Raw genomic sequence first — 11,038 nt, 5'->3', positions numbered from 1 at the left:
GCTCTCAATTTAATCTATGTTAGAGAACATGCCAAGGCCTATTTAAATACCACATTACAACTTGATTTAATGCTTAATACAACCATGTGAATTAAACTTTCACTAAAGATAAATATTAAATAAAAGTTGTAATTCTTAATCAAATGATCCAAATTTAATATATGTTAACCAACATATATAAGTATAATTTCCTAGCATGTTACAATTCAAATCAAAGTTATACATCATCATAAATTTTAAATCTTATACAAAGAAATAAAAATTACTAACTTTCTAGATTTGATACAAGGCATACATATATGTTGTATAATCATGGCAAACACACAATACAACACACAAACAATCCTAAAACATTCCCTACCTCAATTAGAATGAAAATCCCAATTACCACCGAAATGAAATCGCCCCAAATTTTCGGTCCGCAAAACAGATTTTTCAGCTTGCTACCTTCAACTTGTAAAATTCATAAAAAATTTAATTCTAACCCAAATTGAATGAATCCAAAGCCCAATAAAAGCTTAAACACTATAATTTGATAATATCAATTTAGTTTAACAAAATATTTTCTCAATTGAAACAGTTTTTCCCCACAACTTTGAAACAATTTCTGCCCAGAAAACACATTTTCAGCCTGTAGCTTCCAACTTTAAAAATTCATGAAAAATTCATTTGACATCCAAATTGGGCAAACCTGTTTTATTTTGGAAGTAAACATATGAGAGTGGAAAACTGGAAATTTAAGCCAGGATCCAATGTCAAAAGGTTAGTGAAATAAATCATCTAAAAATATGTTTTCCAACTGCAATAAAAACATGGACAGCAGATAGTTTCGGATTTTTAAAAAAATTTAGAAATGCTCTAAAATCGTAAAAAAATTCTGAGTAGTGTAAAACCTATGGGGGAAGTTCTAGTAAAAATTTCAAGGCAATTGAAGCAATACAGATCTATATAAAAAATTCATTTCCGGACTGAAAAGGAAAAGCTTCAAATTTCCAGCAACTAGCTTGCAACTTCAAAAATTCATAACTAATTCATTTTAAATCCAAATTACATGAAACCAAAACTAAATGAAAGCTAATTGAGTATATTTTCATATTCTATATTTAATTTGACAAGATTAATTTCAAGTTAAAATAGTTTAAGGGCAAAATACAAGTCATTCTCTTCCATGTATATAAAACACTCAATAATGACATAAAAATACTTCAAAATAATAGATCAATAACTCACTAGAGAATTGAATCTCTAGATACCAAAGCAAAACTAGGAGTTAGGCTAGATCCTTCAAGGGTTTTGAAGAGAAGGATGAGGGGAACAAAAAGTATTCCAAGTTCAAAGTTCTAAGGTGAGTGAAAGGGCACCAAAAATGATGTCAAAGCTACTAGTCAAGCTTTTCTCCAATGGTGGCTTCCTTAGGGTTCTTGAGAGGAAAGTGATGAATGAATTAAAATGTGTAAACCCTAAGCTAAATTGGTGAGCTTCTCCACTCACTAGGTGCTCTTGCACTACCTCTCTCACACACACTAATGCAAGACTAAATGTGAATCCTACACTTGTCTTGAATCCAAGTAAGCTTTCAAGATTAAATATTAACCCTACACTTGTCAACCATCCATGCCAACAAGTGCACCAATTCTAGGACAACAAGTGGGTGAATCCTCGCCCTCCAAATATCATCATCCAATCCATTAAAGTGTTTCCACACAAATGTCAACAAGTGGACCAATGAGAGTGTGACACTTGTCACACTTTTCAAAAATTGCAAAAAGGTCCTTTTTAAAAATATCTTCCAAATTTAATTGCAAAATGGTCCCTAAGACGAAAAATAATTACTTTACTTAATTACCCAAAAACCCCTCAAGTTATGGATAATTGCAAAAAGTCTTGTTTTCATGACTTTTACAAAGAAAGTATGCATTTAATATGCATTTCTACAAAAGTAAAAATTTAGATGTCATGGAATTTAAATATCATGAACGTATGCAAAATCGGAATCAAATCCGAGCAGAAAAAATGAAGTTATGCAAGTAAAAGTGAAATACGAGAAGAGGACGAAATAAGGAAAAGACGAAAAATGAATAGTGTCAAAAAACAAAAAAATGTGAAAATGACTCAGTCCTCAAAGGAAGTTGTCAATCCAAAGGAAAGAGTCTCAAAAATCATTTCCGAGCACTCGAGATGACACTAAGAGGCAGGAAATCAAACCCGAAAAGGAAAAGATAATGAAAAAAAAATTTATCAGCAAAATTTGAAGAAAAAGGGAAAATGAAGAAAATGACCGGGTCATTACATTACAGTTCCTGACATATCCCCTATTAAACACTAGGACTACACAATCCTCGGTTAACAACTTACGTTCGACACTCTTTCGGTCACTATTACCTCAAAAGAAGCATTACTAAAACCAAAGGCTTCGCCTCCTTTCGAGGGAGTGAATAGATTAATCCAACCAAACCCTTACCGGAGATCTCAAACAAGAGGGAAATTGCCATAGACCCGCCCGTCCGTGGGCGTGCACAACTCTTAAATGGAGGAACAATACTCGCAACCAATGATGTACTTGTCAAGACCAGAATAAATAGAAAGGATAATAAACCCCGCTCTTCTAAGAGACTAATAGCCCAGACTTGAGTGTACCTAACACCCCGTCACACATTACTCATCAAATGTCCAACCATAGACATCCCATCTCACTCGAGATGAAGCTGATCTCCTTATATGCAAGGAGACGAACCAGTTAAGACATCCGTTGTGAAACTTCAGACTAATCTCTACATAATCTCACCATAAATCGACCATCTCACATTACCAATACCCATTGGGAATCCTACAGGGACCCGACACAGAAACCTCGCACCTCCAATACTAGACGGAATGAATCAAATACGTAACACCTACACGCCAAATGCTAGAATACAGCCTGCAACAGGACTACCATACAAGAGCATCAATGCTCACAACTCTCTAACACTAGGAACGATCACTTCCTACCGGACACTACGTACAGTTCTACTCAGAAACAATCATCATTGAATGGCAACCTCCATATCATAAAATGACACATCAATATTGATAAGCGTTGAATATTGCATATTTGAGCCCTTAAATATACATATGTTAAGACCTAAAGTGATACTTCTATCCATTGTTAGACTAATTTGTGTTTATTTCATGTTTGTAAGTACTTTCCCAAAGAAATGGTTAAAACCAAGACTTTAAGATGAAAAGATTGATATCGAAGCTTACAGAATCATTGCCGATCATCTGAATTAAGCTTAGAGTCAAAATGGTGAATTTTGGAGAAGTTAAAGTGCCACAACTCAAGGCTAAGTCCATTAGCTCGAGCACAAAAACAAGAAGCAAGAAATTCCACTAAGGCAGAATAGCTCGAGCCGAGATCCTATGGCTCAAGCCGAACCTCAAGGTGCTCAAGCCTTTGCCAAAAAGCTCGAGCAGAAAATGCATCAGAATATGAAAAGATGCTTCAGAAAATCCATGTTGCCTGGACCTCGAGCCAAAACTCAAGAGCTCGAGCCAAGATTAAATAGCTCGAGTCTTTTACCAAAAAGCTCTAGCCAGAGAACCAAGGCTCGAGCACTATGAAGAAGGGATCGAGCACTGTTAAAGAAGATATCCAAAAATATTCTAAGTGTTGATGAAAAAGAAGCTTCGGAAAAGATTTGAAGAAATTTGGCTAAGTATAGAAGTTGGGCTCGAGTACCCTTCCAAATAGCTCGAGCCATTGCACAAATAGCTCGAGCCGTTGATGATAATTTAGAACTTTAAGCTGCGAGATTTGTTCTAATTATGTCATATTTCATATTAAATTGGCCCAGATGACCCAGAAGACCAAAAAGCCCATCTAACCCTTATTAGAAGTTAATTCTTCTATAAAAGAAGGCACAAGGCCATAGAAAAACTATCTCTATTCATTCTGAATTCTTTTGATTCTCTCTTGTTTTAGTGGTGGCTTTTAGGGTTTTTATAGTATTGAAAGTGAAGATCCTAAGAAGAGAAGTGCAGTCTATGATGATGAAGACCACAATAACACAGATGATATCTTGTGTCATCATGAGTAGCTAATTCCTCTCTTAGGGCATTGATGTAACCCGATCTAAGTATTATGGTTTGATTGTTCTAACTTTGGGAATTTAATGACTTATATATTTTGATTGCATGATTATGAGCAATTGAGTAATATCAATTGGTGTTTTAATGAAATAATAGTTTTTGAATAATTAATATCTTATCTTAGATTTAATTATTCTTGAATTATTTTTAACCTATTATTAATGTACGAGATGGCGGCATAAAGGGCTTCTCGACATTAAGAAAAAAGAATGGTGTTCCAATGTTTTTCATAAATGAATATTTTCATAGGCTATACTTAGGAAAGACGACTTATATTGCAAAATTAGTTACAAGTAGGTAGGTGGATAATCCATGCTAATCGAAGATAGGTTATTGTTAGTTGAAATTAAAAAAATATCTTTCTTTAAAACCGAATTAAATGAATGTTATTGAGTTTAATTCATATGATATATAAATTTTTGAAATCCTAAAGTTGAATGGTTGACCATAATATGAAGTTCGTAGTGAAGTTAATCCCTAAGATTCTCTCTCTGATCTCTTTACCTTAATTTAGTTTAATTTTATTTTTATGTTCGTGGCAAACAACCAATCAAAAGATCTTTTATCCCTCAATCAAAGTCGGATTAATTGGACATTATAGTAAACACTTATCTCTCTGTGGGATCGACACCTTTAATATAGCCTTATTCTATAAGGATTCGTTCTATTGCGAGTGGTATATTTTGACGCACATCAATTTTTGGCGTTGTTACCGGGGAGATTTGTTGTTTATTTTAATTACAATTAGTTTTGTTTTGGTTTATAAGTCTTCAAGTTTTTTGATATCTCACCTTATTTCTTTTTCTTTTCAAGTGCAGGAACTAATAGTGAGGACGAAGATGCCTAAGGAAAAAAAGCTTTGGTTTCAGGATCTTTTGTGAGTTTTTGTTATTTTCTTTACCTGAAATTTTTATTTTTGTTACTGCTTGTACAATTGGATTTAGTGCATGTTAGGTCACCGTTCTTTATCAAAAACCAATACTTGAATACAACCCTGAACTAGAGAAAAATCTTAAGCAAATTAGAAGACCTAAAAAGAATTCAAACTTGTTAGGAGATTCCTCTCGGTAAAACATGGTTGATGATAATGCACCCCCAAATAGAGTACATGTGCCAGAGGCACCTGTTCTGTAATGCCCCGAATTTTCTAAATAAATTCCTCAATTTATTCAAATCAAAATACATCAGTATATCACCCAGGATCTCAAAAAGAAATATCATTTTATTGATACAATTTCAATTTCCTCAAATAAAAATATAACATCTCTAAAATAATTTAAATAAATCCTCAACACCAACTCTTCCACTTATGCCCGCAACTAGAAACTAGCAATACATGGTACCTGAAACTAGAAGGGGGTGAGACGGGGGAAGTCCCAGCAGGGAAAAACCATAACAAGAATCTTAAAGAGATTTCATGAAAATTAGTTCACAAAATATAGATTTACTTTTGCACAAAAATACGTATATGCATTTTAAGCAAAAGAGCAATCACAAAATATTTGAAATAAAATCACCCGAGGCAATTTAAGGTATAAAGAACCTTACACTGTAAAAGAAATAATCATCACTAGATCATCTGAGCATCGAATTTTCGGCCCTATGTGAACTCTCGAACCTTACTGTCTTTCCTCTAATTTTTATCTCTGTTCTCAAATATTGCTTTCTTTATATCCTCACTTAGTGCACAACACACCTCAAAATATAATGCAACCCAACCGACACTATATCACATATCAGCCAACGAAAATCAAATATCAAAAGTCAGTGGGACTAGTCAATCATAAATGTCAAATCTTCTTTCCTTATCTAAATTCATCATTCATCTATTTCTACCAATAGGCAACAACCCATGTACACAAGGTCAAGGCCAAGTGAAATTTTAGCCAAACAAATCCTAGCCGAGGGTCCCACACCAAACATCACCTTTTCATTTTCCTTTTCTCTATCCCATTTCGCTACCCCCTTATCCTCTTCTATCTGATGATACACTTTATATAATTGCAAAAAAAATCAAAGTTAAAAGATAGGCCCAGCAAGTCATCTAAGTGGGACCCGCTAAAGAAATCAATACAGCTTCCTTGCTTCATTTCCCACGGCTGGTAGAGCTCCATCCTTATTCCTTCTCTTTGTTTTCCTTTAATTCATCATCCATCATTACATTCATCAAAGTACATATGTGTATATATATATTATATATATAAATGTAACAAAAATAATAGCCATCAAATAACTTCAAGTGGGGACCCACCACCAAAGTATCACAATTTCATTTCTATCTTCTTTCCTTTCCCTATTTGGCTGCTCCCTTTTTTTTTATCACCATATTACATATATATATATAATATGTAATCAAATCAAACAACTTCTTTAAATATCAATTTAGTGAACCCCACAAAAATATCAAAACCCATTTCTCTTCCCATAATATTCGTCCTCCTACTGCTCCATTTTGCTTCAATTTTCATCAAATCAAGAAATACAATATAAATTCAATTGCAACATAAATAAATTAACCAACTAAATAGTTTAATTGGGTAAATCACCAATTTAAATAAATACTCAATCTTGACAACTAAAAAGTCATGAAATAAATTAAATTTCAAATCTTAAAAATCTGGATTGTTACATGTTCCTCCACCACAACCATAATTGAGGGATCATTTTATTCCCACATCATATACATCCCCTTCATGCTTCCAATTTCTGGATGCTAATGCAACCCACTTTGAGATCAAGCCTGCTATGATCCAAATGATTCCTACATTCCATGGGTTTGCAACAGAAGATCCTTATAAGCACTTGGATGTGTTTTTGAAATTGTGTTCAACTACCAAGTTATCCACTCTTTCAGATAATGCATTCAAGATGCGACTTTTTTAGTTCTCTCTCAAGGACAAAGTAAGAACCTGGTTGTATGCTCTACTAACTAATTCCATATCTACATAAGACATATTACAGCAGGAATTCTTGAAAAAATATTATACTGTGGGTAAAACCACACAAATGAGAAGAGAGATCTTGGCGTTCTCCCGAATCCTGGGTGAACAACTCCATGATTCTTGGGAAAGGTATAACGATCTGCTGAGGAAATGTCCACACCATGATATTACTAAATGGCACTTAGTGTAAATCTTCTATGGTTGATGCATCCAGTTAGGGTTGCAAACGAGCTGAGCCATTCACAAATTGCTCCGGCTCAACTCGTTAATTACTCGGCTCGTTACTAAGTGAACTGAGCTCGAGCCAAATTATGAGCCTCGATTTATAAACGAGCCGAGTTTGAACATTAGTAGACTTGACTAGTTTATTCATGCACCATTCACAAACTAGGCTCGATAATGCATTCACGAACATACTCGATTATAATATATATATATATACCCAATTATAATATATACAAAAGTTGGGGTCAGATTGTAATTGTATATAGAGTTTGTGATTATTATGCAAATAGGCCTTTCTTATCTTTGTATATAAACCATTTTAGGTTTAGGGTTGATGGAATAATGCAGGCCTATTGCGCCTCCATCTGTTCTCTCTCTTACATGTAAACTTTTTTTCTTTTGAAGGTAAATACTGCAGCAACAATTAATTCATCAAACACATACCCACCTATAATACCCATCTTGTCTCTCATATAAACTTGTATATGTATATATATATATATATATATATATATATATATATACATATATATATACAAAATGATTTTTAGTATAAATTTTGGGATATACTATTGATTTGTGCATCTCTTAACTTATTCTATCAAAATCAACCCTGGTAAGTTTAATTTTTGACAAAATTTATCACTTTCTTTTTCTTTTTATTGCTGTAAATCTATTTCTCTCAATCTTTTTTTAATTTTTTGCTCCAGATCTGTTAGAACAACAGATCTTAGATGTGAAGTACCAAAAACAGATCTTAGATGCGATTTTTCTCGGCTCGTTGTGAAGTACAACAAACTTTAGAGCAACAAATTTTTTGTTCCAGATCTTAGAAAAATAGATTTTTTGTACCAAAAAACAGGTCTTGGAACAACAGATTTTTTGTTCCAGATCAGTTAGAACATAAGGTCTTAGATGTAAAGTACCAATATATATATATATATATATATATATATATATATATATATATATTAAACGAGCTATCGAGCTCTTAGCTCGTCAAACATAGCCGAGCCGAGTTTGATATAAATTTTCCAATATCGAGCCGAGCTTGAGCAACCTATTATGTTGACCGAGCCGAGCTCAAGCACACCATTGCTCAGCTCATTTATAGCCCTACATCCACTAATAAAGCTTCCCTTCATAAGAGTGCAAAGTACCAAAAATACATATATATTAAACGAGCTATTGAGCTCTCGACTCGAAGCTCGTCAAACATAGCCGAGCCGAGTTCGATCTAAATTTTCCAAGATCGAGTCGAGCTTGAGCAGCCTATTATGTTGACCAAGCCGAGCTCAAGCACACCATTACTCGGCTCATTTACAGCCCTACGTCCAGTAATAAAGCTTTCCTTCATAAGAGTGCAGCTGACACTCTGGAACTATTTGAGGCCGTAAGTGAAAATTCAATACAGCACGCTTCTTCCTTTAGGTCTAAGTCTACTCCTAGAATCCATAAGGTTGAAAAAAAATTTGAAGTTGAAAAATCTAGCGAGTTAGCCACTCAAATAGAAGCATTGAACCAAAGGTTTGACCAAGTCTTATCATCTGGCCATATTCCTGTTGCTACTTAGCATATTTCTTTGTCTAAGGAAGTGTGTTTGATCGCGCTAATCCTTCACATCTTGCTGATACTTGCCCTATGATGAGACAATCATCTGAGATCCCTCAAGAGCAAGTAAATGCCGCAATCTCCAGACCAGCCTAAAATCCATATGTTTCCACTTATAATCCTGGCTAGAGATATCATCCAAATCTATCATGGAGGAATCAAAGCCAAGGTACCACTGTTCAACAATCACAGGGATAGTACCAAAATCAACCTAATCCTTTACCCCAAAATAATTCTTTCAATCAATTTTCCATATATTGTCTACCTCAATTTAGGTATCAATCTACTCGAGCTCCTAATCTTCCACATTCTCCTAGAAGTTCCGCTTTTGAGGATCAAGTACTTAATGCTCTTATTGATCTTAAAGCAAATACCCAACTTTTTTTTATTTTCATTCACAAGCCATAGCAAAGCTAGAGGCACAAATTGGGCAAATAACGAGTACTCTATCTCGAAGAGAGGATAGAAAGCTGCCTACTCAGCCAGTAGCCAACTCGAAAGGGTAGACTTACATGATTGATGAACCTAATTCTTTAAATGTTCATCATGAGCAAGTCCAGGCTATCACTACATTAGGGAGTTGTAAAGTGGTTGACAACCAAGTTGAGAAGGGTCAGGCAAAAAAGGAAAGGCTTAGGTGATAAACGCTAAAAAGTGCACATTTAAACCCCTTAATCTTGAATGCTCTAGGACCTTATTCTATCTTATTTTCCTATTTTAGTCTAATTTCACGTTATTTTCCTTTTCAGGCACTTATCTCCAAAATAAATTAAATCAGCTAAATTAGAGCATTTGAAGAAGCAATCTAAAATCTAGTGGAAGAAAGGAGCAAAATGAAAGCAAAGTGATGAAAAATTCCTCTTCAATCAATCAAACCAAGCTGTAACTGATCACATTGCGATCGTTCCAACCCTGCCATGATGGATCGAACCCTTGTCCTTATCCTCAGATAAATTTCCTATTCGATTGATCCAACCTTTTATTCGATCGATCGAACCTTTTGATCTTATCCTCATAACCACTTTTGTCCTTTTCCTATAAATATCTCAGCCTTTGTCCTTATCCAAATAATTACGCCGCCATACTTTGATCAATCAGAGCAATAGTGTGATCAATCGAACTGCCTCAAATTTCGTGCAAAAAAAATTTCAAGCCGAATTGAAGGTGTGCTCGTGGTGTAATCATTTGGAGGTCCTAGTGCACGAGGTCTTACCATTGGGTGTGACATTTGAGCTACCTATATAAGAAATTTGACTATTTTTAGTAAGGAGGTTGGTTAGTTAGAGAGAGAATTGGCTAGAGATTAGAGAGAGAACATACATTTTGGGGAAATTCTTCCACTCTTTTAGGGTTTGTACCAAGAACACCAAGGGAGGAGGATGAATTCAATCATGAAGAAAGCCCTTGAGGGTTGGATGACAATATCAATGAATGGCTAAACTATTTTTATGATACCCCTCGATTCTAGAGCCATGGGTGATCAAGTCCGAGCACAGATCTGAGGGATACCAAACAATTAAGTATATAAACAAGCATTGAATACAAAAAGAATTTAAGAATAAATACTAATGCTGAAAAGAATCTAAATAGTAATCCTAGAAATACTAATTAAAATAATCCAACAATCCAAAATCTCCAATATTATTACAACTCGGGAATCCATCTAGTGGACCACCAAAAATCCAACTGAAAATAAAATAACTGAACTGAAAGAAAAATTCAAAACTAAAACATGACGAGAAGTCCTACGTAGTCGGAAGAATGAGTGACTATCTTTGCTCGACACGAACAAGCTCTAAGCCTGGAACTATCGAACACCTGAAAAATAATAGTGGGTCAGGCCCACGAACAAGTTCTACTCTACTACAATCCAAATAGAGACCCGATACATAGATACATCCTAGACAACTCAACAATAACTAAATAGGCCATAAATATACATCTACATACTATAGGATGCTCACTGGACTATATGTCTGTTTCAACCTGAATAAAAAGTAACATGCAAAACGCACATAAAGTGGGCATGTGTACCTAGACCTACCAGGGCACCCAGATGTCTACTATATCCAACTATCCATCCTAGGCAATATACATGTGATGGCCTTGGTTTTTCAAGCCAGTGCGTC

General features: G+C 34.7%; 1 long non-coding RNA gene across 1 annotated transcript; it reads right to left on the bottom strand.

The window, feature by feature from the left end:
• Positions 1-5,335: 5,335 nt before the first annotated feature.
• On the bottom strand, positions 5,336-6,046 carry LOC132279293 (uncharacterized). Its single transcript, XR_009471286.1, has 2 exons — positions 5,680-6,046; positions 5,336-5,480 (listed from the first exon to the last, which is right to left on the bottom strand). It is a non-coding gene; the product is annotated as an uncharacterized LOC132279293 (long non-coding RNA).
• Positions 6,047-11,038: the final 4,992 nt, after the last annotated feature.

Source organism: Cornus florida, unplaced genomic scaffold (genome assembly GCF_030987335.1).
Source record: "Cornus florida cultivar Cherokee Brave unplaced genomic scaffold, ASM3098733v1 CherokeeBrave_3.0.0_Hap2_Chr10, whole genome shotgun sequence".
In the NCBI taxonomy this organism is placed as follows: Eukaryota; Viridiplantae; Streptophyta; class Magnoliopsida; order Cornales; family Cornaceae; genus Cornus; species Cornus florida.
The sequence above is the reverse complement of the archived record's forward strand: the minus strand, read 5'-3'. Positions and strand labels throughout refer to the sequence as shown.